Below are 25,498 nucleotides of genomic sequence, written 5' to 3'. Positions count from 1 at the left end.
TATTGTATCAAGACATTGGTTGATATCATTTCTTTTGGGGGATTGTTTCCTATACTATCTAGGAGATGAATCCAATGATATAATTATGTTTTCACATTTAAAATTAATGGAATAATTAAGAAAAGTAAGCCAAGAAAACAAAGTTTTACTTGGAATGTTATAATTTGAGGTATTTACTTTTACGAGAGTTGATATTGCTGGCCTCACTTTAAAAATGAAGCTTGTTGAATAACAATTGGACAGTTATCAAAAAATCTTGAGCCAAATTCCAATCCATGAGCAGTAAAGAGAGAAGGAAGAAGGATTATAAGACAAAGGATTGGGCCTTTCTTCAACCACTTCCTATCTGGAACACCTGAAGGATCCAATCACTTAGGCATCAGATGCCTCATTTTTAAGACAATGATAGTCACACTTTACCAGTCCATCACCAGAGGGCTAAGCCATTCTCTGAGGCCTCCTCTAGTTCTAAAGTCCAAATCTAAACTTTGGTAAAAACTTAAAGAATGCAGGTGACTAACCACTGATACCTCCATGACAAGTGGAAGTTAGTGCCCTGAAGGCTTTCCATGCTTCCTCTGTTCCTTCTAGGTTGGATCATTAGATATACTAATTACCAGTTATGGTGGATTGTATTACTCTTGGCCAAACAGTCTAATTTTGCTGCTCCCAGTAGAATGATTATGTTATCTCTACTTTATTAAACCCAGGAGTATCCATGTGATATATGTTGGCCAAGAAAATGTAGGCAGAAGTGGTTATGATTACTTCATGAAAGCAATGCTCTCTAGATAGTGAATAATTAATGTAGGGTTTTACTGTAGGGTGACCAACTATCCCTGTTTACCCAGGTCTGCAGGATTTTCTAGGATGTGGGACTTTCAATGCTAAAGCCCAAATGTCCCAGACAAACCAGGATGAGTTGCTCATCTTTGGTTTTATTGATAAAAACTCCCCAATTTATCTGGATACAATGTTGTTTCATGGCTGTTAAGGATTTTCTGACTGATTTATTTTTAATTTGCTTTCATGCAAACTTAACAGTCCTGTGTACCATTTGCTTCTGTAAAATGATTCTAGAAGACAAATCCGACACACTAACAATCCATATAAAGTCTTCCCTTTCTGACAGCATTGTCAATTTAATAGGAGTCTTCAAGGAAATAGAAACATGAAGGTGAGAGATTTTGGAGATGGCAGGAAAATGCTCAGCCATCCTCACCAATATTTACAGCACACTAATATGTACAGTGGATATAGGTCTGGATTTGCATACCTTGGATGTAGTTTTAGGTTCCTTGTTTTCCACACAGAAATTCTATGACCTTGCAGCAGCCACTTAATCTCTTGGAGTTTGGTTTTTCATATCTTAGAAATGGGGCAAACATGAATAGCATTTTATGAACTGTACAAGGCTATAAAATAGTGTTATTACTATGCAGTACATTCATAAAGACTGACCATATATTGTTAAATCACATTCTATCCATTCACCAAAGTAGTTTTTATTTAATGATCCCTTCCCTTCACCATAGCTTATGCCTATGTGTAGCAAAAGAAGAATGGGCAGATGGCATCTACCCTATACTCACAAATATGGACATGATGCCAACTTATACCAGGGAGGAATTCCAACTTGGTCAACTAAGCATGGGTAATAACTATTGGAAATGCATGTTTGGCGGTGTAGCGGGTGGGTATAGTATTGGTGATGAGGAGGAGTTAAGGTAGTAGAAGGAAAAGAAAATACACTAGAGCTCCAAAGAAGTTCATTTTCATTTTAAAGGGGAGCAGTTAATATCCATGGCTTTACCCATTCATGCTGCTATTATGAAATATCATAAAATTGATGGTTTATAATTAGCAAGCATTTTTATTTCTCATAGTTCTAGAGGCTGGGAAGTTGCAGATCCAAAGTACTGGCAGATTCAATGTCTGGTTCATAAATGGCCATCTTCTCTCTATCTTCACATGGTGAAAGGAGCAAGGAAGCTCTCTGGGGTATCTTCTACAAGGGCATTAATCCTCTTGTGACCTGATCACCTCCCAAAGGCCTCACTCCAAATACCATCCCATTGGAGGTTAAGGTTCAACATACGAATTTTGGGGGGACACAAACATTCTGTCTACAACATCCCCTCAAGCCACTTTGAATTGTACAGTAAGACTAGTTTGAAAGGTGATTCAATAACTAACTAGTTTGTCCCTCCAAACCTGCACCCCATTTTCTCCTCCCTGTTCTGCACCCTTGTATAGATTACATCAATGGGTATCTTTGCTATCTGGCTCCAATGGGAACACTGGCAGAAATTAGAGGAAGGGAAGTGAGATTAGGGTATTCCCCTCTGATTGAACCATTTTGTTGAATGATTGTTGAGAGGTTGACTATATCCCTCCACTGAAACTCACAGCTCTGGTCAAGGTAACCCTCTCTGCGTGACGCACACCAGCTTCACATTACCACTGGTTTAAGGTGACAACAGCACTTTGATGTTACTATCTCGGGGACATTATGTTATCAACTTGTGGTTTCCCTATATTCTGTTAAACCATCTTCAAAAATTCATTTTGAGAACACCATTTGTTTCCTACCAGCCCCTAAAGCATTCAGGTACTTACTCTATCAGTCCTAATACACTTGTTTAGATATTTGTGTTCTGTTTATTTTTAAAATATCGGTAACAGTTATTATTTTCATGTATTTATAGTAACCCTTTGCATTGATTATTACTTCATCGACAGAGAGTACTTTTCTTGACTCTGCTTTTTAACTCATGATAAAAAATAAGTTAGACTTACAAGAACCAGTTGCTCTACAGAACACACTCTTGACCAGCCTCTCTGGACATTGGTTTTAATGAAGGCTACTGAAAAGCTCAGAAACAGAGTCTCCTTCCTTGTGCTTTTCTGCAAGATAAGTGAAGCTGATTGCTGGATAGTTTCCAAAGTGCTGTTTTTAAAGGCCTGGCTTCTCTCTCCTCTTAGACCATTTCCAACTAACACATGTGAACAATCTGAGCCTTGCCAGTGTATTTCCTGGCAGACACAGCATGTGTCAGTTTTATTGCTCATTCAGACTTGGGAATTGAATTGAATGCAACAAATGCTTATTGAACCATAATTTTGTGCAAAAGCACTTTGTTAGGTGCTGTTGAGAATACAAAAGTAAATTATTATCATCAGGAATGAAAATTTTGGAATTTAGGAAACATTTTTAAATTGAAACAATAACTATTAATTGTTATACAACTATAATGTTCCCAAATTTCCCTAGCTACTTATTCATTATTTTATTCCGTTTAAATTTCAGAAAAATGTTGGAAAGGGAGCAATGACTTCTATTTTTATGAATGAAAAACACAGAGACTCAGAGATGCTAAGTATGTTACCCATAATCATACAGGTAATAAGTGGAGAAATTAGGATTTGGATCCACTGATCTAGGCGTTCCTGGGGCCAAAACAGATGTTGATCACTGTAACCCTTAAAAATGGTACTAACCTTATTCTGTATTCAAAACAGACAAAGGAAATCATCTTCCAAAATGTCAGCTGCCCGTTTAATGCTAATGCTTCTCCCTTTGAGCAGCTGCCAGAACACAGGCAAAATTAGACTATGAAATGTGTATGGCCTCCTGCAAGGGCAGTCAGGAAGAAGAGGTGGAGATGGGGGTGCAAGTCTCCTCCTTGGTTGGATCAGCCCAGTGGTCAAATAGTTTTTACAGACTGGCTCTCAGAGTGAAGTGAAGAGGCTTGGAGAAAATATAGTATGCTTGCATCCAAATGGAAAAGTGTAGAAATCTCCCTACTGTTCAGTTTTATTGGATGCATAGTTGTTTGTAAACAGATTTAGAACATGAGGGCCTCTTTTTAATGCACTAGGAGAGCTTATGAATTAAGACAAACTGCAGTAATTTCTTTAGTTGCACAAAGAATTCTTTTTTTAATATGAGTCATCCACTTCATTAATTTTATTTCACATTGTTACAAAGAAATGTTTCTTTGTCATTATCACACATTACTAGTGTGTCTTTTCCTGGTTACATACTATATTGGATGCAATTATATCTCAGAAATTTCCTGTTTAAGAAAAAGGACCCTAAAATAGAATAATTAAATAATTGACGCTGTGATAAAGCTAGAGCTCTCTCTGTTCCAGGACAAAAGACTGCTCCTGGGAAAAACCAATTCCTAGTCCCTTCCTGCCACAGGAATCTGGTTGTGTCTGCATCATAATTCATGCGATAAGTGATCTAAATTCATCATAGAGAGAAAAAAATCTCAAAGGACTCTCTCTTCTGCTCCACTCTTTTAAAACAGGAAACATATTTTGCTGCTTAGCCTAAATGACCACATCATTTGCATCTTGGGAAGCAAATGAAGTTTCTTCCCAAAAATAAATATTATTCCTTAAAGGAGCCCTCCATAATTAATGAGTAGAGCCAGATGTCTTTTCTATGAGCCATCCTTTGTCAAGATGAAATTTGGTTTGAATGGCAATAGGTGGATAGTAGAAATAGCCAAATGCACACGCGATTCAGAAACAGAAGACAAGCAAATCTTTCCCTTCTGCATGCTCTTGTTTTTGTCCACTACTTTTGGAGCCAGGAGGTTATCCCCGTGTTTTAAATAGTACCAAGCATAGGCCAAACACAGTGGTCCATTGTATACGTACTATGGAGCACAGAATCCTGTGAGCAGCAAAAGTCTGCTGATTGTGATTCCATACAAGCCTTACCATAATGCACATTCCAACCCCCCTTCTTTGGTTCTGTTAGCACTCTTCATGCCTGACATGACGGGAGACAAAAGATTGAGGCAGGACATGAGGATCCATGTGGCTTTGGGTAAGTCATTTCCCTGAGTTTCAGGTGTTTCCTGTGTAAATTGGATGAGCTGAGATTAGACAAACCTTGTTTTTCTCAAGCTCTAATCATCCATATACCAAAAAAGCAAGAGCTTTCATAGAATTTTTCTTCATGTCAAAGTCATGGCTTCAGAGGAAGTTTCTAAGTTGCCAATGTAAACCTCAGAATTTCTTAGCATGGAATACAATTGCTATCAAAATGATGATGTCTGGATCACTGTTGTTCTGGTTCCTAATCTCATATCTTGTTCCATGTGAGCAATGGCCAAAGTTTATGCTTTGGAAGAGCTGAGATATTGATGACCACCCATGGTGCACGTTGGACATTGTGTCTAAAACAAAAGAAGATATATCACTGTACTTGGAACACAAAAGTTTAATATGAGTTCATGTCACAAAAGGGCAGAGAATATTGCATAGACATTGTAACAGAGTTTGGCCTTAGACAAACAATGCCCAATGCTAGAATTGGCCTGAGATATATCCTCCAGACTTTTGGTCCTACAGTGGTGATGTCATCATTTGACCAAACAGTTAAGCCACAGTTTTATGTTTCCAAATATCAGTCATTCATATGTCACCTGCAGGAATTTTGTGAACTCACATTTTTATTTAAATAGATTCATCATTTTAACGTCATTAATTTACTTAAAACGACGTTTTCATTATCATAAAGAGAAAACTGCAAGTAGAAGTAAACCATACAAAACAAATTGTGGAAGGAGCCTCGGTGTCCATCGAGAGATGAATGGATAAAGAAGATGTGGTCTATGTATACAATGGAATATTCCTCAGCCATTAGAAATGACAAATACCCACCATTTACTTCGACGTGGATGGAACTGGAGGGTATTATGCTGAGTGAAGTAAGTCAGTCGGAGAAGGACAAACATTATATGGTCTCATTCATTTAGGAAATATAAAAAATAGTGAAAGGGAATAAAGGGAAAAGGATAAAAAAATGAGTGGGAAATATCAGAAAGGGAGACAGAACATGAAGACTCCTAACTCTGGGAAATGAACTAGGGGTGGTGGAAAGGGAGGTGGGCGGGGGGTGGGGTGACTGGGTGATGGGTATTGAGGGGGGCACTTGACGGGATGAGCACTGGGTGTTATTCTATATGTTGGCAAATTAAACATCAATAAAAAATAAATTTATAAAAAAATAAAAAAGAATAAATAAAATGTTGCTACTAAATATTAAAAATTAAAATTAACCAAAAATTAATTTTAAAAATGAGCAGTAAAAATCTCTTAACATAGTCTTTAAACCCTGTGCAGGCATGCTCTACCCATCTACCTCTTCAGTTTTCCCAACACACTATCTTGCTTGTTCCACACCAGCCACAGTGAACATCTTCTAGTTTTTAATTACCCTGGCTGATCTTCATGAGGGCTTTCACAGGCTGTTTTCCCTATAAGTAGGGCTCTTCCAAATTTTATTCCTAACTTTCTGTTCAATCTTCAGGTTTCAGACCTCAGTTCAAGGTCATTTCCTCAAGAAACATTTCCCTGTCTCTATGACTGAGGCAATTTTTCTTATATCTGAAATCACTGTACTATTCCCTGAGTATGTCTTATTTTGTGGCAATTTTACATTTCTTTCACATTTCTTTATTTATTGTGTGTCTCCCCCAATAGACTGGAAGTTCCACAAAGGCATGTCAAACCACAATAAGGAATGGGATATGAGGGGAAATATTAAAAGAGAGAAGCAGTTTTGTTTTCCCTTGTAAGAAAGCAGCTATTTCTTCAGATAAGGGAGACCAAATAGGAGTGGTTCTGGGTGGCATTTGGGGATGGGTTGAGGGGAAGGCAGGAGGGTTGAATTTCAGGGTTCTCTGCATTCTCAAACCTTTAGAATTTAGCCATTCCAATGGTGGGGATCTCATTCTTTCTCAATTCGTATTTTTACATATAAATACCCTGGTAACTCGGTGGGCTTACATTAAAATAGATATGGATCTATTAAATAAACATTCATGAACCACCAGAGATCATCTGGTATACCACCAATGGTACTTACAACACACTTTGGGCAGCCCTATTAAAGTTAGCATGGGGTTAGTATTCCCAAAGTCCAGCCTCTCTTTTATTACTTTTCTGAACAGAGTAATTTAAGGGTTTTACATGTCTGCAAAATCAAAAAATTTGAGCAGACTTTAGGGCCCCGCCCTATCTTTGCAACTTATTTCCCAATACTATTTACTACATCTCTTATATTTCTGACAAGCTGAACATTCCCTAAACATTACCTCCTCTGATCTCACACTTACACTTTTCTTTCTATTGGGAATGCTGTTAGCTCCACAGTGTTTCTTTTCATGATATTCCTAATTCTTTTTCAAAGCTGGTCTTTAATATCGTTTTTAAGGACAAACATTACATGGTCTCATTCATTTGGGGAATATAAAAAATAGTGAAAGGGAATAAAGGGGAAAGGAGAAAAAAATGAGTGAGAAATATCAGAGAGGGAGACAGAACATGAGAGACTCCTAACTCTGGGAAACGAACTAGGGGTGGGGGTGACTGGGTGACAGGCACTGAGGGGGGCACTTGATGGGATGAGCACTTGGTGTTATGCTATATGTTGGCAAACTGAACTCCAATAAAAAAATATATATCACTTTTTTACTTAAAGATTTCCCTAATTCTCCTTAATATATTTAATCTCTCCCTCCACTGAAAAGCATAGGAACTTTATCTAGTCTCCATCATCAAGTGTATCACTTTTCACCTTGCACTACTTTATTCCCATACCATAATGTCACTGATAAACAATCAAATAATTAAACTACATGCTCCTTGTGAAGCAGGGGTTTTGTCTTACTCATATTTTAATTTCTTATTGTGCCTGGAATAGTATAGATAGTAAGGCATAAAACTGTATAAAGAAAACTGGCATGTTCCATTTTAGAAAACTGCTTAAACCTTCTGGGCCTGACTTTAAAATCTCATCTTATGTGTGTGTGAGATACTTTGATGTGGTCAATCCTTCTTCTTTCTTGTATCTCAGTTTCTCATAGGGAGTGTTAAGTAGAGAGAATGGGCCTCTCCTTGATCAATTTTCACAGTCTGGCTGGGATATTAATACCAAGATATGGCTTGAGAGGAGAGTCCAACTGGGAAGGTACATCAAGCCAAGAGAGGAGGAGGAGGTAGAAAATGCATCATAGGACTTTGGAGATCAAGAGCAGCCATATTCTTTGATAAGCTATGTTGAAATTTAGGAAGCATCCCTCAAAGTGTAATGTCCCATCCTTAGGTAAGTTTATTTTTTCCTTTTTTCTTTGTTAATGTACTCTGAAAAGTAGAATTAAATAGGTGATAATGCTGATAGAAAGCTGTTATTTGGCAACTCACAATTATTAATGTTTCAATTTCATGCAGCTACCCTACTGATGTAATGTCTGCAAACCTGGCCATCATGCTGGCTCTTTCTCTCATCCACTAGGCATTTGTGGACTGCTGTCAAGACAATCGTGCTCCAACCTTCATACCACTCCTCCTGAAAAACCTTCAAGTGCTGTTTCTCTCTGCTTCACAATTTAAGATCAGTCTTTAGCTTGGCATTCAGTGTCCTCTACAGTCTGTACTGACTATTCAGTTGCCCATAGTCAAGTTCAGAAAAAGCAACCTGACAATCTCTAGACTAGATTGCTTCTAAAATATTTTGATTGAGTTGATACTATTGAAAATGTTGGGACAGCCCGGGTGGCTCAGCAGTTTAGCACCACCTTCAGCCCAGGGCATGATCCTGGAGTCCCGGGATCGTGTCCCACATCAGGCTCCCTGCATGGAGCCTGCTTCTCCCTCTGCTTGTGTCTTTACCTCTCTGTCTCTCTCTCTCTACTCTCTGTGTCTCTCATGAATAAATAAATAAAATCTTTTAAAAAAAGAGAAAATGTTGTGAGTTGTCCACGCTTCAAAATCAGAAGGAAGCACATGAAAATCTAGGGTTCTGCCTTTCTCAAAAATTTCAGAATTTCTGGCACCACTAGGTCTTCATTTTCATGTGACAATGTTCTCAGGTATCACCAAGAGGCCGCTGTCCTCTTTGGATAGCTACAGCCTCTCCAATTCTCTGCAGACTGTGTCATTCCCTATGGCTCTTGCATGAACCAGCTTTAGTCATTTTTATCCTCTGTCAAACCTCTGCACACATCTGCATTTAAAGCCCCAAGTGTAGTCACACCAGATAATTTGCTATCAGGCTGTCTTGTCCCCACTCAATTGTTTGAACTGTCCCCTCTATGTTGGTAACCCTGCCTCACTCTGCCTCTCATCAACAGCCAATATCTTCATAAATACCTTTCTAATGCACTCTTCCAGACATGCTATAACCTTTTCTTCCATCTTCATAATATAATTTATTTCATGGAATTCTCTTTGTCTATTTTGAGTGATGGTTTATTAGAAAATGGTTTTTGATCCTTCCTGAGTTAGCACTGGACAGGTGACTAAGAACACAGACTTTATTCTTAAACCAACTTGATTCAATTCTGCACTCAGCCACCCCCTAGCTGTATACTATAAAGTTAGACCTTTTATGTTTTAAAATGCTGGTTTCTTTATCTGCAGCTAAGACTGATTCGTTTTGGAGGATTTTGTGAGGATTAGAGGAGACAGCACCTGAAGAGGGCTTAGTACAGTTCCTGGTACCTAAAAAGCTCTCTCTAAATGTTAACTCTGCTAACTCTTATTATTAATATGACAGCATTCCTGGCAGTTATTTAAAGCAAAGAAACTTTGCAGCTGAATAATCAAGAGGACAATGACCCAGTCTTATTTGCAGCCTATGAAACAAGCAGTAACAAAAAAAAATCTTATTTCATCTCTTTTACTAGATAGTAAAAGATTAATATTTGACATTTACATAGCACCTGCAAAATATAAAACAGCTGGGGTTGGTGTTTCATAAAGGAGCCCTCAAAGGGTTCTACCTTCAGGACAGATCTCATTAAAATCAAAGCAACATGACATTATCACCCTCCTTAAAGGAATGACCGAATTATGCATTTTCACAGAGAAACTGACCATAATAGAGCATAAAAAATTATCTACTCCTTATATAAAATTTCCTCACCCTATTACTCCTTGGAATACCACATGTAGGCCAGATCAAGTTCCCTTAAGAAATAAATAATCAGAAATTAAATTATGAAACACATAAAGAACCCATTGTATGCATCAAAATAAATAATGAAGTCCTTGCCATAGGGAAAGAGGACTGAAGAGGAAGGAAGGGGAGAAGGAGGAGACACACTTAACACTCCCAAGCATGTGCTTAGTGCATGATCTCACATCATCCTAACAACCCTAAGAAGTAGGCACTAAGTATACTCTTCAAATGATAGATACCAAAAAACTAAATATAACTGGTTCACTGTTACATAGCCAGTGAGTAGTAGAGATGAGATGCCAACTCAATTCCCTTTGTTCCAAGAACTGTATTCCAATTCCCTACATTATAATACTGAGGGCACTCTGTGAAAGTGTCTAAACAACAAAAAAAAATTAATTCATTCAATAACCATTTATGATCTCCAGGACTCTCGCTAAATTTCACATCACTAGAATTGAAGAAAACTTTTGGATACAAAAGAATATACATGGAGTTTCTACTAAACTTTACTGATGTCAAAGAATAGCAAACCACCCTTAAGGAATTTTAAGGAGGCTGTGAATAGTCTTGAATGTCCTTAATAGTTTAGTCTTGAAATGCCATGTTGAATATCCAGAAATCTTATTTGGATGATTCTTGGATCTGATCCTCTGAAGTATTTCTCTTTTCAATATGATCTTAGTAGAATGAATGAATGATTGTTGTCGTGTTGATTGGGCACAGTCACACCTACTGTGACTGTAATTTATTTATTTATTTTTTTTTTAATTTTTTTTTTATAGGTGTTCAATTTACTAACATACAGAATAACACCCAGTGCCCGTCACCCATTCACTCCCACCCCCCGCCCTCCTCCCCTTCTACCACCCCTAGTTCGTTTCCCAGAGTTAGCAGTCTTTACGTTCTGTCTCCCTTTCTGATATTTCCCACACATTTCTTCTCCCTTCCCTTATTTTCCCTTTCACTATTATTTATATTCCCCAAATGAATGAGAACATATAATGTTTGTCCTTCTCCGACTGACTTACTTCACTCAGCATAATACCCTCCAGTTCCATCCACGTTGAAGCAAATGGTGGGTATTTGTCATTTCTAATAGCTGAGTAATATTCCATTGTATACATAAACCACATCTTCTTTATCCATTCATCTTTCGTTGGACACCGAGGCTCCTTCCACAGTTTGGCTATCGTGGCCATTGCTGCTAGAAACATCGGGGTGCAGGTGTCCCGGCGTTTCATTGCATTTGTATCTTTGGGGTAAATCCCCAACAGTGCAATTGCTGGGTCGTAGGGCAGGTCTATTTTTAACTGTTTGAGGAACCTCCACACAGTTTTCCAGAGTGGCTGCACCAGTTCACATTCCCACCAACAGTGTAAGAGGGTTCCCTTTTCTCCGCATCCTCTCCAACATTTGTGGTTTCCTGCCTTGTTAATTTTCCCCATTCTCACTGGTGTGAGGTGGTATCTCATTGTGGTTTTGATTTGTATTTCCCTGATGGCAAGTGATGCAGAGCATTTTCTCATATGCATGTTGGCCATGTCTATGTCTTCCTCTGTGAGATTTCTGTTCATGTCTTTTGCCCATTTCATGATTGGATTGTTTGTTTCTTTGGTGTTGAGTTTAATAAGTTCTTTATAGATCTTGGAAACTAGCCCTTTATCTGATATGTCATTTGCAAATATCTTCTCCCATTCTGTAGGTTGTCTTTGAGTTTTGTTGACTGTATCCTTTGCTGTGCAAAAGCTTCTTATCTTGATGAAGTCCCAATAGTTCATTTTTGCTTTTGTTTCTTTTGCCTTCGTGGATGTATCTTGCAAGAAGTTACTATGGCCGAGTTCAAAAAGGGTGTTGCCTGTGTTCTTCTCTAGGATTTTGATGGAATCTTGTCTCACATTTAGATCTTTCATCCATTTTGAGTTTATCTTTGTGTATGGTGAAAGAGAGTGGTCTAGTTTCATTCTTCTGCATGTGGATGTCCAATTTTCCCAGCACCATTTATTGAAGAGACTGTCTTTCTTCCAATGGATAGTCTTTCCTCCTTTATCGAATATTAGTTGCCCATAAAGTTCAGGGTCCACTTCTGGATTCTCTATTCTGTTCCACTGATCTATGTGTCTGTTTTTGTGCCAGTACCACACTGTCTTGATGACCACAGCTTTGTAGTACAACCTGAAATCTGGCATTGTGATGCCCCCAGATATGGTTTTCTTTTTTAAAATTCCCCTGGCTATTCGGGGTCTTTTCTGATTCCACACAAATCTTAAAATAATTTGTTCTAACTCTCTGAAGAAAGTCCATGGTATTTTGATAGGGATTGCATTAAACGTGTATATTGCCCTGGGTAACATTGACATTTTCACAATATTAATTCTGCCAATCCATGAGCATGGAATATTTTTCCATCTCTTTGTGTCTTCCTCAATTTCTTTCAGAAGTGTTCTATAGTTTTGAGGGTATAGATCCTTTACATCTTTGGTGAGGTTTATTCCTAGGTATCTTATGCTTTTGGGTGCAATTGTAAATGGGATTGACTCCTTAATTTCTCTTTCTTCAGTCTCATTGTTAGTGTATAGAAATGCCACTGACTTCTGGGCATTGATTTTGTATCCTGCCACGCTACCGAATTGCTGTATGAGTTCTAGCAATCTTGGGATGGAGACTTTTGGGTTTTCTATGTAGAGTATCATGTCATCAGCGAAGAGGGAGAGTTTGACTTCTTCTTTGCCAATTTGAATGCCTTTAATGTCTTTTTGTTGTCTGATTGCTGAGGCTAGGACTTCCAGTACTATGTTGAATAGCAGTGGTGAGAGTGGACATCCCTGTCTTGTTCCTGATCTTAGGGGAAAGGCTCCCAGTGCTTCCCCATTGAGAATGATATTTGCTGTGGGCTTTTCATAGATGGCTTTTAAGATGTCGAGGAATGTTCCCTCTATCCCTACACTCTGAAGAGTTTTGATCAGGAATGGATGCTGTATTTTGTCAAATGCTTTCTCTGCATCCAATGAGAGGATCATATGGTTCTTGGTTTTTCTCTTGCTGATATGATGAATCACATTGATTGTTTTACGGGTGTTGAACCAGCCTTGTGTCCCAGGGATAAATCCTACTTGGTCATGGTGAATAATTTTCTTAATGAACTGTTGGATCCTATTGGCCAGTATCTTGTTGAGAATTTTTGCATCCATGTTCATCAGGGATATTGGTCTGTAATTCTCCTTTTTGGCGGGGTCTTTGTCTGGCTTTGGAATTAAGGTGATGCTGGCTTCATAGAACGAATTTGGAAGTACTCCATCTCTTTCTATCTTTCCAAACAGCTTTAGGAGAATAGGTATGATTTCTTCTTTAAACGTTTGATAAAATTCTCCTGGGAAGCCATCTGGCCCTGGACTCTTGTGTCTTGAGAGGTTTTTGATGACTGCTTCAATTTCCTCCCTGGTTATTGGCCTGTTCAGGTTTTCTATGTCTTCCTGTTCCAGTTTTGGTAGTTTGTGGCTTTCCAGGAATGCGTCCATTTCTTCTAGATTGCCTAATTTATTGGCGTATAGCTGTTCATAATATGTTTTTAAAATCGTTTGTATTTCCTTGGTGTTGGTAGTGATCTCTCCTTTCTCATTCATGATTTTATTAATTTGAGTCTTCTCTCTCTTCTTTTTAATAAGGCTGGCTAATGGTTTATCTATCTTATTAATTCTTTCAAAGAACCAACTCCTGGTTCTGTTGATCTGTTCCACAGTTCTTCTGGTCTCGATTTCGTTGAGTTCTGCTCGAATCTTTATTAGCTCCCTTCTTCTCTTGGGTGTAGGATCTATTTGCTGTTTTTTCTCTAGCTCCTTTATGTGTAAGGTTAGCTTTTGTATTTGAGTTCTTTCCAGTTTTTGAATGGATGCTTGTATTGCGATGTATTTCCCCCTTAGGACTGCTTTTGCTGCATCCCAAAGATTTTGAACGGTTGTATCTTCATTCTCATTAGTTTCCATGAATCTTTTTACTTCTTCCTTAATTTCCTGGTTGACCCTTTTATCTTTTAGCAGGATGGTCCTTAACCTCCACGTGTTTGAGGTCCTTCCAAACTTCTTGTTGTGATTTAGTTCTAATTTCAAGGCATTATGGTCCGAGAATATGCAGGGGACAATCCCAATCTTTTGGTATCGGTTCAGACCCGATTTGTGACCCAATATGTGGTCTATTCTGGAGAAAGTTCCATGTGCGCTTGAGAAGAATGTGTATTCAGTTGAGTTTGGATGTAAAGTTCTGTAGATATCTGTGAAATCCATCTGGTCCAGTGTATCATTTAAAGCTCTCGTTTCTTTGGAGATGTTTTGCTTAGAAGACCTATCGAGTATAGAAAGAGCTAGATTGAAGTCACCAAGTATAAGTGTATTATTATCTAAGTATTTCTTCACTTTGGTTAATAATTGATTTATATATTTGGCAGCTCCCACATTTGGAGCATATATATTGAGGATTGTTAAGTCCTCTTGTTGAATAGATCCTTTAAGTATGATATAGTGTCCCTCTTCATCTCTCACTACAGTCTTTGGGGTAAATTTTAGTTTATCTGATATAAGGATGGCTACCCCTGCTTTCTTTTGAGGACCATTCGAATGGTAAATGGTTCTCCAACCTTTTATTTTCAGGCTGTAGGTGTCCTTCTGTCTAAAATGAGTCTCTTGTAGACAGCAAATAGATGGGTCCTGCTTTTTTATCCAGTCTGAAACCCTGCGCCTTTTGATGGGGTCATTAAGCCCGTTCACATTCAGAGTTACTATTGAGAGATATGAGTTTAGTGTCATCATGATATCTATTCAGTCTTTGTTTTTGTGGACTGTTCCACTGAACTTCTTCTTAAAGGGGAATTTTAAGAGGCCCCCTTAAAATTTCTTGCAGAGCTGGTTTGGAGGTCACATATTCTTTCAGTTGCTGCCTGTCTTGGAAGCTCTTTATCTCTCCTTCCATTTTGAATGAGAGCCTTGCTGGATAAAGTATTCTTGGTTGCATGTTCTTCTCATTTAGGACCCTGAATATATCCTGCCAGCCCTTTCTGGCCTGCCAGGTCTCTGTGGAGAGGTCTGCTGTTACCCTAATACTCCTCCCCATAAAAGTCAGGGATTTCTTGTCTCTTGCTGCTTTAAGGATCTTCTCTTTATCTTTGGAATTTGCAAGCTTCACAATTAAATGTCGAGGTGTTGAACGGTTTTTATTGATTTTAGGGGGGGATCTCTCTATTTCCTGGATCTGAATGCCTGTTTCCCTTCCCAGATTAGGAAAGTTTTCAGCTAGAATTTGTTCAAATACATATTCTGGCCCTCTGTCCCTTTCGGCGCCCTCGGGAACCCCAATTAAACGTAGGTTTTTCTTCCTCAGGCTGTCGTTTATTTCCCTTAATCTATCTTCATGGTCTTTTAATTGTTTGTCTCTTTTTTCCTCAGTTTCCCTCTTTGCTATCAACTTGTCTTCTAGGTCACTCACTCGTTCTTCCACCTCGTTAACCCTCGTCGTTAGGACTTCTAGTTTGGATTGCATCTCATTCAATTGATTTTTAATTTCTGCCTGATTAGCTCTAAATTCTGCAGTCATGAAGTCTCTTGAGTCCTTTATACTTTTTTCTAGAGCCACCAGTAGGTGTATAATAGTGCTTCTGAATTGGCTTTCTGACATTGAATTGTAATCCAGATTTTGTAACTCTGTGGGAGAGAGGACTGTTTCTGATTCTTTCTTTTGAGGTGAGGTTTTCCTTCTAGTCATTTTGCTCAGTGCAGAGTGGCCAAAAGCAAGTTGTATTGGGAAAAAGAGAAAAAGAGAGGAGAGAAAGAAGGAAAGAAAAGAGAAAGAGAAAAAAAAAGGGAAGAAAAAGAAAAAAAAAAACAAAAAAAAAAAAGAAGAAGAAAAAGAGAAAGAAAAAGAAAGGAGAAAAAAAGGGGGTGGGGGAAGGAAACAAATCAAAAAGCAAAACAAAAACAAAAACAAAAACAAAAACAAACAAACAAAAAAAGAACCACCGGGGAGTATCTTCTGATTCTGTGTACTTTAAGTCCCTTGGCTTCTCCTGGAAGTTGTCCGTCTAGCTGGTGTTCTGGGGGAGGGGCCTGTTGTGCTGATTCTCAGGTGTTAGCAGTTGGGGGAGCTGCTGTGCCCCTGCCTGGTGCAGGGCTCGGTGGGGGTTGTTTACCCCGTGAGGCCGCAGGAGGAACAGCCCCAGTGGCGGGGCAGCTCTGGAAACCTGGATTCAGCTCCGGCAGGAACTCCGTCTGCAGGGCCTGGAGGCTCCGGGCGGGGCCGCTGATCTGCTCAGCTGGGGCAGGAGCGTCCTCGCTGTCCTGGGCCCTCCCGGCCTCTGCCTGTCCCGGGGGAGGCGGGATCCTGGGCTGTGTCCCGGCGCCCTGTGCTCCGGAGCCTGCGCTGGTGGATTCGCGCTCCCGGGCCGCGCAGCCCCCTCCGCGGAGCCGCCGCCCGAGCCCCTCCGAGCTGCTCCTGGAACCGCGCAGCCCCCTCCGCACGGAGCCTCTTCCTCTGCCCGAGCCCCTCCGAGCTGCTCCCGGGGCCGCGCAGCCCCCTCCGCGGAGCCGCCGCCCGAGCCCCTCCAGCTGCTCCGGGTCCCGCCGGGTCCCGCCGCCCGCGCTGCAGCCCTTAGGGAGCTCGGCGCACTCTCCTGGGCGCGCAGTTGCTGTTACTGTCCCCGGGAGCCCGAGGGCATCCCCGCCCTCCTGGGTCCTGCTCCACCTCCCCGCGAGCCCCTTTCCGCCCGGGAAGGTCGGTGCAGCTCCTGCTCCTCCGGGACGGGGCTCTCCTGTCCTGGGGACACTCGCCCCGGCCTCAGCCCGGCTCCTCGCGGGCCCCTCCCCCTTGGAGGCCTTTGTTTCTTTACTTCTTTTTCCCCGTCTTCCTACCTTGATAGATGCGCGAACTCTTCTCACTGTCGCATTCCAGCTGGTCTCTCTTTAAATCTCAGGCCGAATTCATAGATTTTCAGGATAATTTGAAGGTTTTCTAGGTAGTTTGGTGGAGACAGGTGATTTGGAGACCCTGCTCTTCCGCCATCTTGCTCCTCCCCCCCTGTGACTGTAATTTAAATTTGAGATAAATCCAAGCGTGATCCATTAGCATGTAGGGGCAGAAAATGAGACCAATTCTCCCTTTTGGGAAAAAGAAAGACTAACATTAGTATCTCCTGCATGTCAGTTACTTACACATATTATATAATGTAATTATCAAAACAAACCAGTGAAGTCAGAATTATTATCCCCAGAAGCAGAAACTGAGTCAGGGCAAGAGGAAAGAATCTGCCCCAAAACACATGACTCATTCATAACTGAGCTAGTTATTCAAATTCTGGTCTCCTAAACTACAAAGCTCATAAAGTCCAGGAAAATATGGATAGTTTCTCTCCACATTTTGAAGAATGATTTTAATAGTAATAAAAAAGTTCCTTTTTTTTCTCTTTCTTATATTTTACTTTCTAAAGAAATAAAAGATCAAACATTGGGATTTTTAAAATCTGCCACAGTTTCTACGATCAAGGGTTGTAACAGTATTTGCCACAGGTAGTAAAAGTCTACTTAGTTTGGGGAAATGCTTCAAAGGCCTTTCAGTTATGGAAACTTCATTTGTGCTGGAAAAGCACAAACTTACCTTCTCTACGTATCGAAGCAACTTGGTGTTTTACTTACATGAAGATGTTCTTCTAATGTTAAGGTTTTTTAAAATTTTGTTTTGTTTTGTCTGCATTGAAAATGGAGACAGAGAGAAAGAGAGAGAGAGAGAGAGAAGTAACAGGGGTCATTGATTTAATACTTGGGAAGAGAAAAGAGTCTGAAATTTGAGATAAGTAGAACCACAACAATGATGACAAGCAGTGACTACTTAAGAGGGAATGGGACTTGGGGAGAAATAATAGTATGGTACCGTGGTATAGTGTTTTTACTATTTTATTTTTTTAAGTTTTATTTATTTATTCATGGGAGACACACAGAGAGAGGCAGAGGCATAGGCAGAGGGAGAAGCAGGCTTGCTGCAAAGAGCCTGATGTGGGACTCGATCCCAAGACCCCAGGATCATGACCCAAGCCGAAGGCAGACCCTCAATCACTGAGCCATCCAGATGCCCCTTTTTACTATCTTATTAATTTCTTATGCTATCCTAAAATTCTGTTTTTTATAAATTTATTTTTTATTGGTATTCAATTTGCCAACATATAGAATAACACCCAGTGCTCATCCCATCAAGTGCCCCCCTCAGTGCCCATCACCCAGTCACCCCCAACACCTGCCCACCTCCCTTTCTACCACCCCTAGTTTGTTTCCCAGAGTTAGAAGTCTCTCATGTTCTGTCTCCCTTTCTGATATTTCCCACTCATTTTTCTCCTTTCCCCTTTATTCCCTTTCACTATTTTTTATATTTCCTAAATGAATGAGACCATATAATGTTTGTCTTTCTCCGATTGACTTATTTCACTCAGCATAATACCCTCCAGTTCCATCCACATCGAAGCAAATGGTGGGTATTTGTCGTTTCTAATGGCTGAGGAATATTCCGTTGTATACATAGACCACAGCTTCTTTATCCATTCATCTTTCGATGGACACCGAGGCTCCTTCCACAGTTTGGCTATTGTGGACATTGCTGCTAGAAACATCGGGGTGCAGGTGTCCCGGCGTTTCACTGCATCTGTATCTTTGGGGTAAATCCCCAGCAGTGCAATTGCTGGCTCGTAGGGCAGGTCTATTTTTAACTCTTTGAGGAACCTCCACACAGTTTTCCAGAGTGGCTGCACTAGTTCACATTCCCACCAACAGTGTAAGAGGGTTCCCTTTTCTCCACATCCTCTCCAACATTTGTGGTTTCCTGCCTTGTTAATTTTCCCCATTCTCACTGGTGTGAGGTGGTATCTCATTGTGGTTTTGATTTGTATTTCCCTGATGGCAAGTGATGCAGAGCATTTTCTCATGTGCTTGTTGGCCATGTCTATGTCTTCCTCTGTGAGATTTCTGTTCATGTCTTTTGCCCATTTCAAGATTGGCTATCCTCAAATTCACGTGAAAATCTAATACACATAGGAACCTTATATCAGACATGCTTCAGAAGCTCTGTTTACCCATGGAGCAGGACGGCAAGCACTAATATCTAATACTTCTTGGATGCTTACATTTGTGATGATCTCTGTTCTCATCTATTTATATGTGTCACCTTCTTCCACAGCAAGCATGGGAAGGAAGTGCTTGCATTATGTCCATTTTTTTTTTTTTTCTGTAGAAGCTGAGAGCCAAAGAGATGACATTTCTTGGCCATGGTTACATAGTGAGTAAAAGTTGGAGCTGAGATTTGAATCTGAGGCTTCACTCTTAACCACTTTCAGTGATAATGATACAACTATCCCCATACTTCCTCTTGTCAGAAGCCATCACCCTGATAAAGTATATTTTTCAAAAAAGTAGTTGGGGGTTTTCCACAATGCACACCAATCCCTGAGATTGAGTGATTAGTGGTAAGTAGCAACCACTGAGAGTAAAGAAGCTGTCGATAGCTTGGATCTGATACAAAAACTCATGTCCTCAAATAATCTGTAGCAAGCAGTGGGGTGTTACTCAGAATATAGGAGGGAATCAAGCATCCCATACCAGAGGTACAGGAGAATGGTTAAAGTACGCTACCATTTCTCTCATTTATTTTTCAAGACATCTTGGACGACCTTGCCCAGAGAACCTCAGCAATCTCACACTGGTTGTGCCACATGGAATTGCTTTCTTCATTCTGCCCACAGATGTCATCTCTATATATTTCAGCAGAGACTAAATGAATCAGGGATGTGGAAAGCTAAATCCTATTGCTAGAGATAACTCTGGAAACGTTAGATTATCTGCAACTTTGGCTTTAGCATTTGCCAACTTCTTATTCAACTCATGTCTTTTAATTCTTTCTACTACAGTCATCCTCTCCCGTTCTTACCCTAACTATATAGATAGTACCCTGCATCCCACCCCTAGCCCAAGAGTTATGCACTTCAAGTATTTTAATTTGCTACCAAAAAATATGTTCATCTTCCTGCTAACACTATATTGTAATATGTATAATCACATGATAACATTTATATATATTATATATTAATACATATATAAATATATTAATGGCTTCAAAGCCATTCCTGTAATAGTGTCCTTTCTACTCACTAGCTATGGCAGTTTTCAAGTGTGGCTACAAATCTCTGATTTTCTTACTATTGAGAAGTGAAGTCTATGTCCCCTCACCTTGCACTTGGATGGGAATTGACTACTTCCACCAGTGGAACATGGCAGAAATAGTATGTGCTTCCAAAGCTAGGTCTTAAAAGGTCATCTGACTTCCTCCTTACTCACTGGAACACTTTCTCTGGGAGTCCTGAACTGCCATATGAAAGGTCTGACTATCCTGAAACCACAATGATGACATCTTACATAAACATTTAAGTCGATAGTTCTAGCTAAGTTCATTCTTTCTGTCACACCTGCCAACACAGGAGGACAGAAGTTGCCAGGTAATTCTAGGACCCAGCCATTCAGCCACTCCCAGCCATCTGAGTCCTGATTGTTGAGGTCCCAGACAGAGATAAGCCATCCAGGTGTGCACTAATAAAATGTTTTTTTGTTTTATGATTCTTTTGTTTTGGGGTAGTTGTTATGGAACATCAGATGATCAAAACACCAGCATTTTAATACGCTTTCAAGAATAAGAGAGAAGGGATGCTTGGGTGGCTCAGCAGTTGAACGTCTGCCTTTGGATCAGGGTGTGATCCCGAGTTGCGGAACTGAGTCCCACATAGGGCTCCCTGCATATAGCCTGCTTCTTCCTCTGCCTATGTCTCTGCCTCTCTCTCTCTCTCTCTCCCTGTGTCTCTCATAAATAAATAAATAAATAAATAAATAAATAAATAAATAAATAAATAAATAAAATATTTAAAAAAAAAGAATAAGAGAGAAAAGGATAGAACAACAGTTGCTATTACCTTGGAACCTACACATAGAAATATGTCTTGCCAAAGGACATTAATTATCAGTTATATCTCAACAGAGAAAAGATAGAAAACTCCTGCCTTATAGTTTTTGAGTCTGCTGAAGGAAAGCCTTACCATTCCCCTTCTTTACCAACACATATCAAAACCATCATATCTCATGATGGACAAGATGTTGAATTTCAAGTACCAGAGACGCAATTCAAACAAATTTAAATTTAACAGAGTGTTTTATTGGCTCATATACCTAGGAAGAATAATAGATTAGCACTTAAGAATCAAAGAGCTGCCTGGAATAGGACATGGTGTCAAGAGACTCAGATCATCAGGACTCTCTCCCTCTGACTTCCAATCTCTGATTATCTCTGTTTGACTTTATTTGACTGTTTGACTGTTTGACTTTGTTTTTGAAAGTGATAACCAGCAACCAACTTCTTAACCTCCAATCTAGCAGTATTAGCAGAACACCACCATCAACAGAAGGAAAGTTTTCCCAGGAGTCATTTAACAATCCTATAAAAGAATCCTGAGTTGACTTATTGAATTACAGATTTACCCCTTGGGCTGATTATTGTCAGGAAGGGTATTATTATTGGTCCTGCCTGAGGAAGGTCATCCTTGTGCTGAGGCCTAGAGGAAATAATTTGCAGCCCCACGTCGGCCACATGCAATGTGGGAAAAGATTCCCAGTGGGGGCACTTTGACTATAATAAGAAAGACTGTGCTGAGGCTGCTGCTTCACCAAGGACTAGTCTCTGTCCACCCTACCCCACTGTAAGAACTGGATTATATTCATAAGTTCTTCCTTTATCTTTCTTCTTAAGTTATATTCTAAAGTGAATGGAAGGGTACTGCTATGGTCTAAATATTTGTGCCCTGTGCCCCTCTCACCAGTGGCCACCAATTCATATGTTGAAACCTAACTGTCAATGTCATTGTTTTTGGAGTGGGGTCTTTAGGAAGTGGTCATCAGGGTGAAGGCCTCATGAATGGGATCAGTGCTCTGGTAAGGGAGGCCCCAAAGTGACCTCTTGACCCTTTCAACATGTGAGGACAGTGAAATGACAACCACCTATAAGAAAGCAGACTCTTACTAGACACTAAATCTTCTGGCACCTTGATCTTGAAATTCATAGCCCTAGAACTGTAAGAAATGAATTTGTTTTTTTTTATAAGCCACCTACTCTATGGCATTTTATTACAGCACCCTAAATGGACAAAGACAGGTACATAAGTTTGAGTTGCGTGATTATTCACTTGGGGGGAAGAAAGCTGTTAATGATGATGACGTGAGAAAAGAATACTGAATGTGGGAAGTTGGGAAATATTTCTTTGAGGATGCAAGGAATCTGCTTCTAAAAGTGGTTGGATCTTCTGAAAGAAATGGAGATGCTGATTGGTAGGAAGCTGCTCAAGAGAGTCCTTTCAATTGAATATTCAAATCAATGACCATTAAAGATATAGTTACTGATTTCTTTCTATAAAATAATGCATGAGGTATACAAAGAATTAAAGATAATAGAGGGTACCATGAAGACTGCAAATTGGCCACAGAATGACCCAGAATAAGAGACCAAAGTGACCAATCTATAAAGAAGTGACTTACAGACAGTTACATGAAGCAGCCTGACCTGAAGAGATTTTTGTCAGCAGGAGCATTGCAAAAAGTTTCTATAGGTGGCTTTACAGGTTTGGCCTTAGAGAAATATGGTGTGCTCCTGTGTGACCCACGCCTTCTGTGGCCTGAAAGTGACACTCGCAGTGAAAATGTTGACTCATTTATGCTACCGAAGCTAACCTAGGGGGAATTATGACCATGGAAACCTCAGTGTAGAACATCAGTACTCAGGCAGGGCAGGCCTAAATGAAGTACTTCCTCAGAATGGCCTGGAATAAAAATATGCAGTGTGAGTTAGAAGAAGATAAGGCACAGATAAAAGTCAGAGAAATTCCCGGGATGAAGGTCAGGGAAGTAAAGTGAGGGTATAAACAAGAAGTAAGTGTTGAAAAGATCAGATACCAATCAGGAATCAGAATAAATTGTAAATACTTGGAAAGGGCAAACCATTAGAAGACAGACAGTGGGGAAATGGTCCAGGCCCCCCGCTCTCTTCAACCACGTGTGGACTTTAAGGAATGGGGACAAATAAACTGATCTAAAGATACAAAATTTAATATATACTTAGAGGATTTCAAACCATTGGATTCACTCATTTCTTCAATTCCTGATAATATGAGTTTTATTTTGTTTTCATGAAAAGTTATTTTTGCATATTGTGGCCAATAGAGTTGTAGCAGAGAGATTGTTCTAATATACAAGAGGTGGCTCAAGATTGCAGACACGTCTATGAAGTAAATAGGGACCCTTTATGGCACAGACATCTCAGAACTAAGGTTTACACCTGATTCTCCCTACAACTTGATTTATGGACTGGTTAACCTATTCTTACAGCAAGATTCTTCTCTCATAGATCTGCCTAATCTGTTATGTTAACAGCATTTAGTTAGTTCCAGCTGTTCCCAATATTTAGCCACTTCATACCCTGTAAGCCTGTCCCCATTATGCTTGAAACAGGTAGCAACTTTGGAAACACTGCCTTACGAAAACCAGAATTGGCTATGTAGGAACACTCTGGGTAGGCTGAACAACACATCCTTTTCCATGTGTCTAACACCATCTGGAAGCATTTTATTTTTCATGAAAATGCAGGTCACTTGATTATCCTATGGTTCATTGCTCTAGAAAATGTTTCCTAAATAAAAATAACTAACAAAAAACCCTCAAAAAATACAGAACAGAACATTTTAATACGGTCCTTTATTAGGATGATTTCAGTGGCCAAGAATTTAGAGAGATCAGCTCCCAAATAAATCAACATAGAAATGATGTATTTGGGCCAGGGGGTATTTAAATACTAATTGACAATATGGCAAAGATTAAAAAGAGTACACTTCTAAAAAAATCTTTGAAATGGATTTAATTCCCCAAAGCCACTACCATACCCAAATCTGATCATGTAAAACTCATGCTTAAAAATACTTGAAAAAATGTAGTAATCATCATTTGTCTCCTTTTTTACCTCTAAACTTTCAAAAATTAATACCAAAAGAACTTTTACTCGTGGGTTTTGGTTTATTCTACTAAAGAGAGTAGAAACTACACCTTAGGTTTTCACTGCATGAAAAAGATGAACATGGAGCTGGAAGGAATTTTAAAAATCGATAACCAAAGCTGCTAAAGTATGGAATTAGTTACCTGAGAGAAAGGAGATGAGTAAAGAATCATATTCTAGAACAGATCTTCAAAACTCAAAGACTGGGAGCTAGACTTACACGTGAAATAGTAAGATGTAAGCAATATGGAGAAGTGGAGACAGTGAAACCTGGAGAGTGTGTTCTCCATCTATTGAAATTCAAAATCACACCACTTCAAACACTATGGTGGGATCAAATCAAAGTTTACTGTACCTTGAATATCATCAGTATTTGATGAACACTGAGGACTTGCTACTTTCATTGTGCTGCAGTAGATAATCATTATTAGGCACTGTGCAAAGCTCTTAAATACTTTCTATACTTTACTCTTCAGCTCTCTGAAGTGACATGATTATTTTCATTTCACAGAAGAGGAAACTGAAGTGTAGTACGGGGTGTAGGGCAATTCCTGGCATGTAGGCATTCAACGAGTGTTTGTTAAAAGTCTAAATAAATAACAAAATCTTCTCCTTCTAGATTTTATGCTACAATATGGGGCTAAGACTGAAAACTTATTTTTCATTTGTTTGTTGAATTCTTATTTTTCTTTCTCTCTTTCTTTCTTCTTTCTTTCTTTCTTTCTTTCTTTCTTTCTTTCTTTCTTTCTTTCTTCTTTCTTTCTCCTTCCATCCTTCCTTCCTTCCTTCCTTCCTTCCTTCCTTCCTTCCTTCCTTCCTTCCTTCCAACCTTCCTTCCTTCCTTTTCCTATTAAATTTTGTCTATAGGGGACCTTAGAAGGGCTGAAAGGCAGGAAGAGGGGAGAGAGCTTCCTCCTTGAGTTTGCCATTCCATTCAGCATCACATAACAACAACCCTCTTCCCAATACCAGCAGTTGGTTTGGGTCTTCAACTTTGACGCTCCCAGAACCAGCCCCACTGCATCCCCTCAGAGCTACCAGCAGCAGCCACACAGGGCCTCCTGCTGGGAGGCCCTAGCCCTAATTCTGTGATGCCTATTTTCTGAACTCTTGAGGGATCAACATCAACGAGGTGTCACCCCTTCCTCAGAAGTTTGAGTCTTTAGCTTCTCAGAGACTCCTGTGAGCTCCTAAATATAATACCAACCTGTTAGCTTCTTCTCCTCAGAGTTTTAGATCTGGCTCTGTGAGGTCTCTCTTTTGAGTTTCTAGACCCTGAAAACCCTCTTCTTTTCCTTTTACTCCAGCCTAGGGATAGAAGCTCCTTCTTGTGTTACCTCAGAGCTTCCTGTTTTGCTAGTTCAGAATTCCAATCCCAGATTAATCAATTCCCAATATTCTTCCCATCAA

At 39.7% G+C, this 25,498-nt stretch overlaps 1 long non-coding RNA gene across 1 annotated transcript in view; it reads left to right on the top strand.

Annotated features, from left to right (window-relative positions):
* The first annotated feature begins 4,758 nt into the window (after nt 1-4,758).
* The window catches only part of LOC119874433, a 48,832-nt gene continuing 28,092 nt past the window's right edge, over nt 4,759-25,498 (top strand). Inside the window, exon 1 of the long non-coding RNA XR_005368601.1 lies at nt 4,759-4,846. This is a non-coding gene — a long non-coding RNA (uncharacterized LOC119874433). The remainder of the gene's footprint in view (nt 4,847-25,498) is intronic.

Source organism: Canis lupus, chromosome 13 (genome assembly GCF_011100685.1).
Source record: "Canis lupus familiaris isolate Mischka breed German Shepherd chromosome 13, alternate assembly UU_Cfam_GSD_1.0, whole genome shotgun sequence".
NCBI classification, from domain to species: Eukaryota; Metazoa; Chordata; class Mammalia; order Carnivora; family Canidae; genus Canis; species Canis lupus.
Note: the sequence above shows the minus strand (reverse complement) of the source record. Positions and strands in the feature narration are given on the sequence as shown.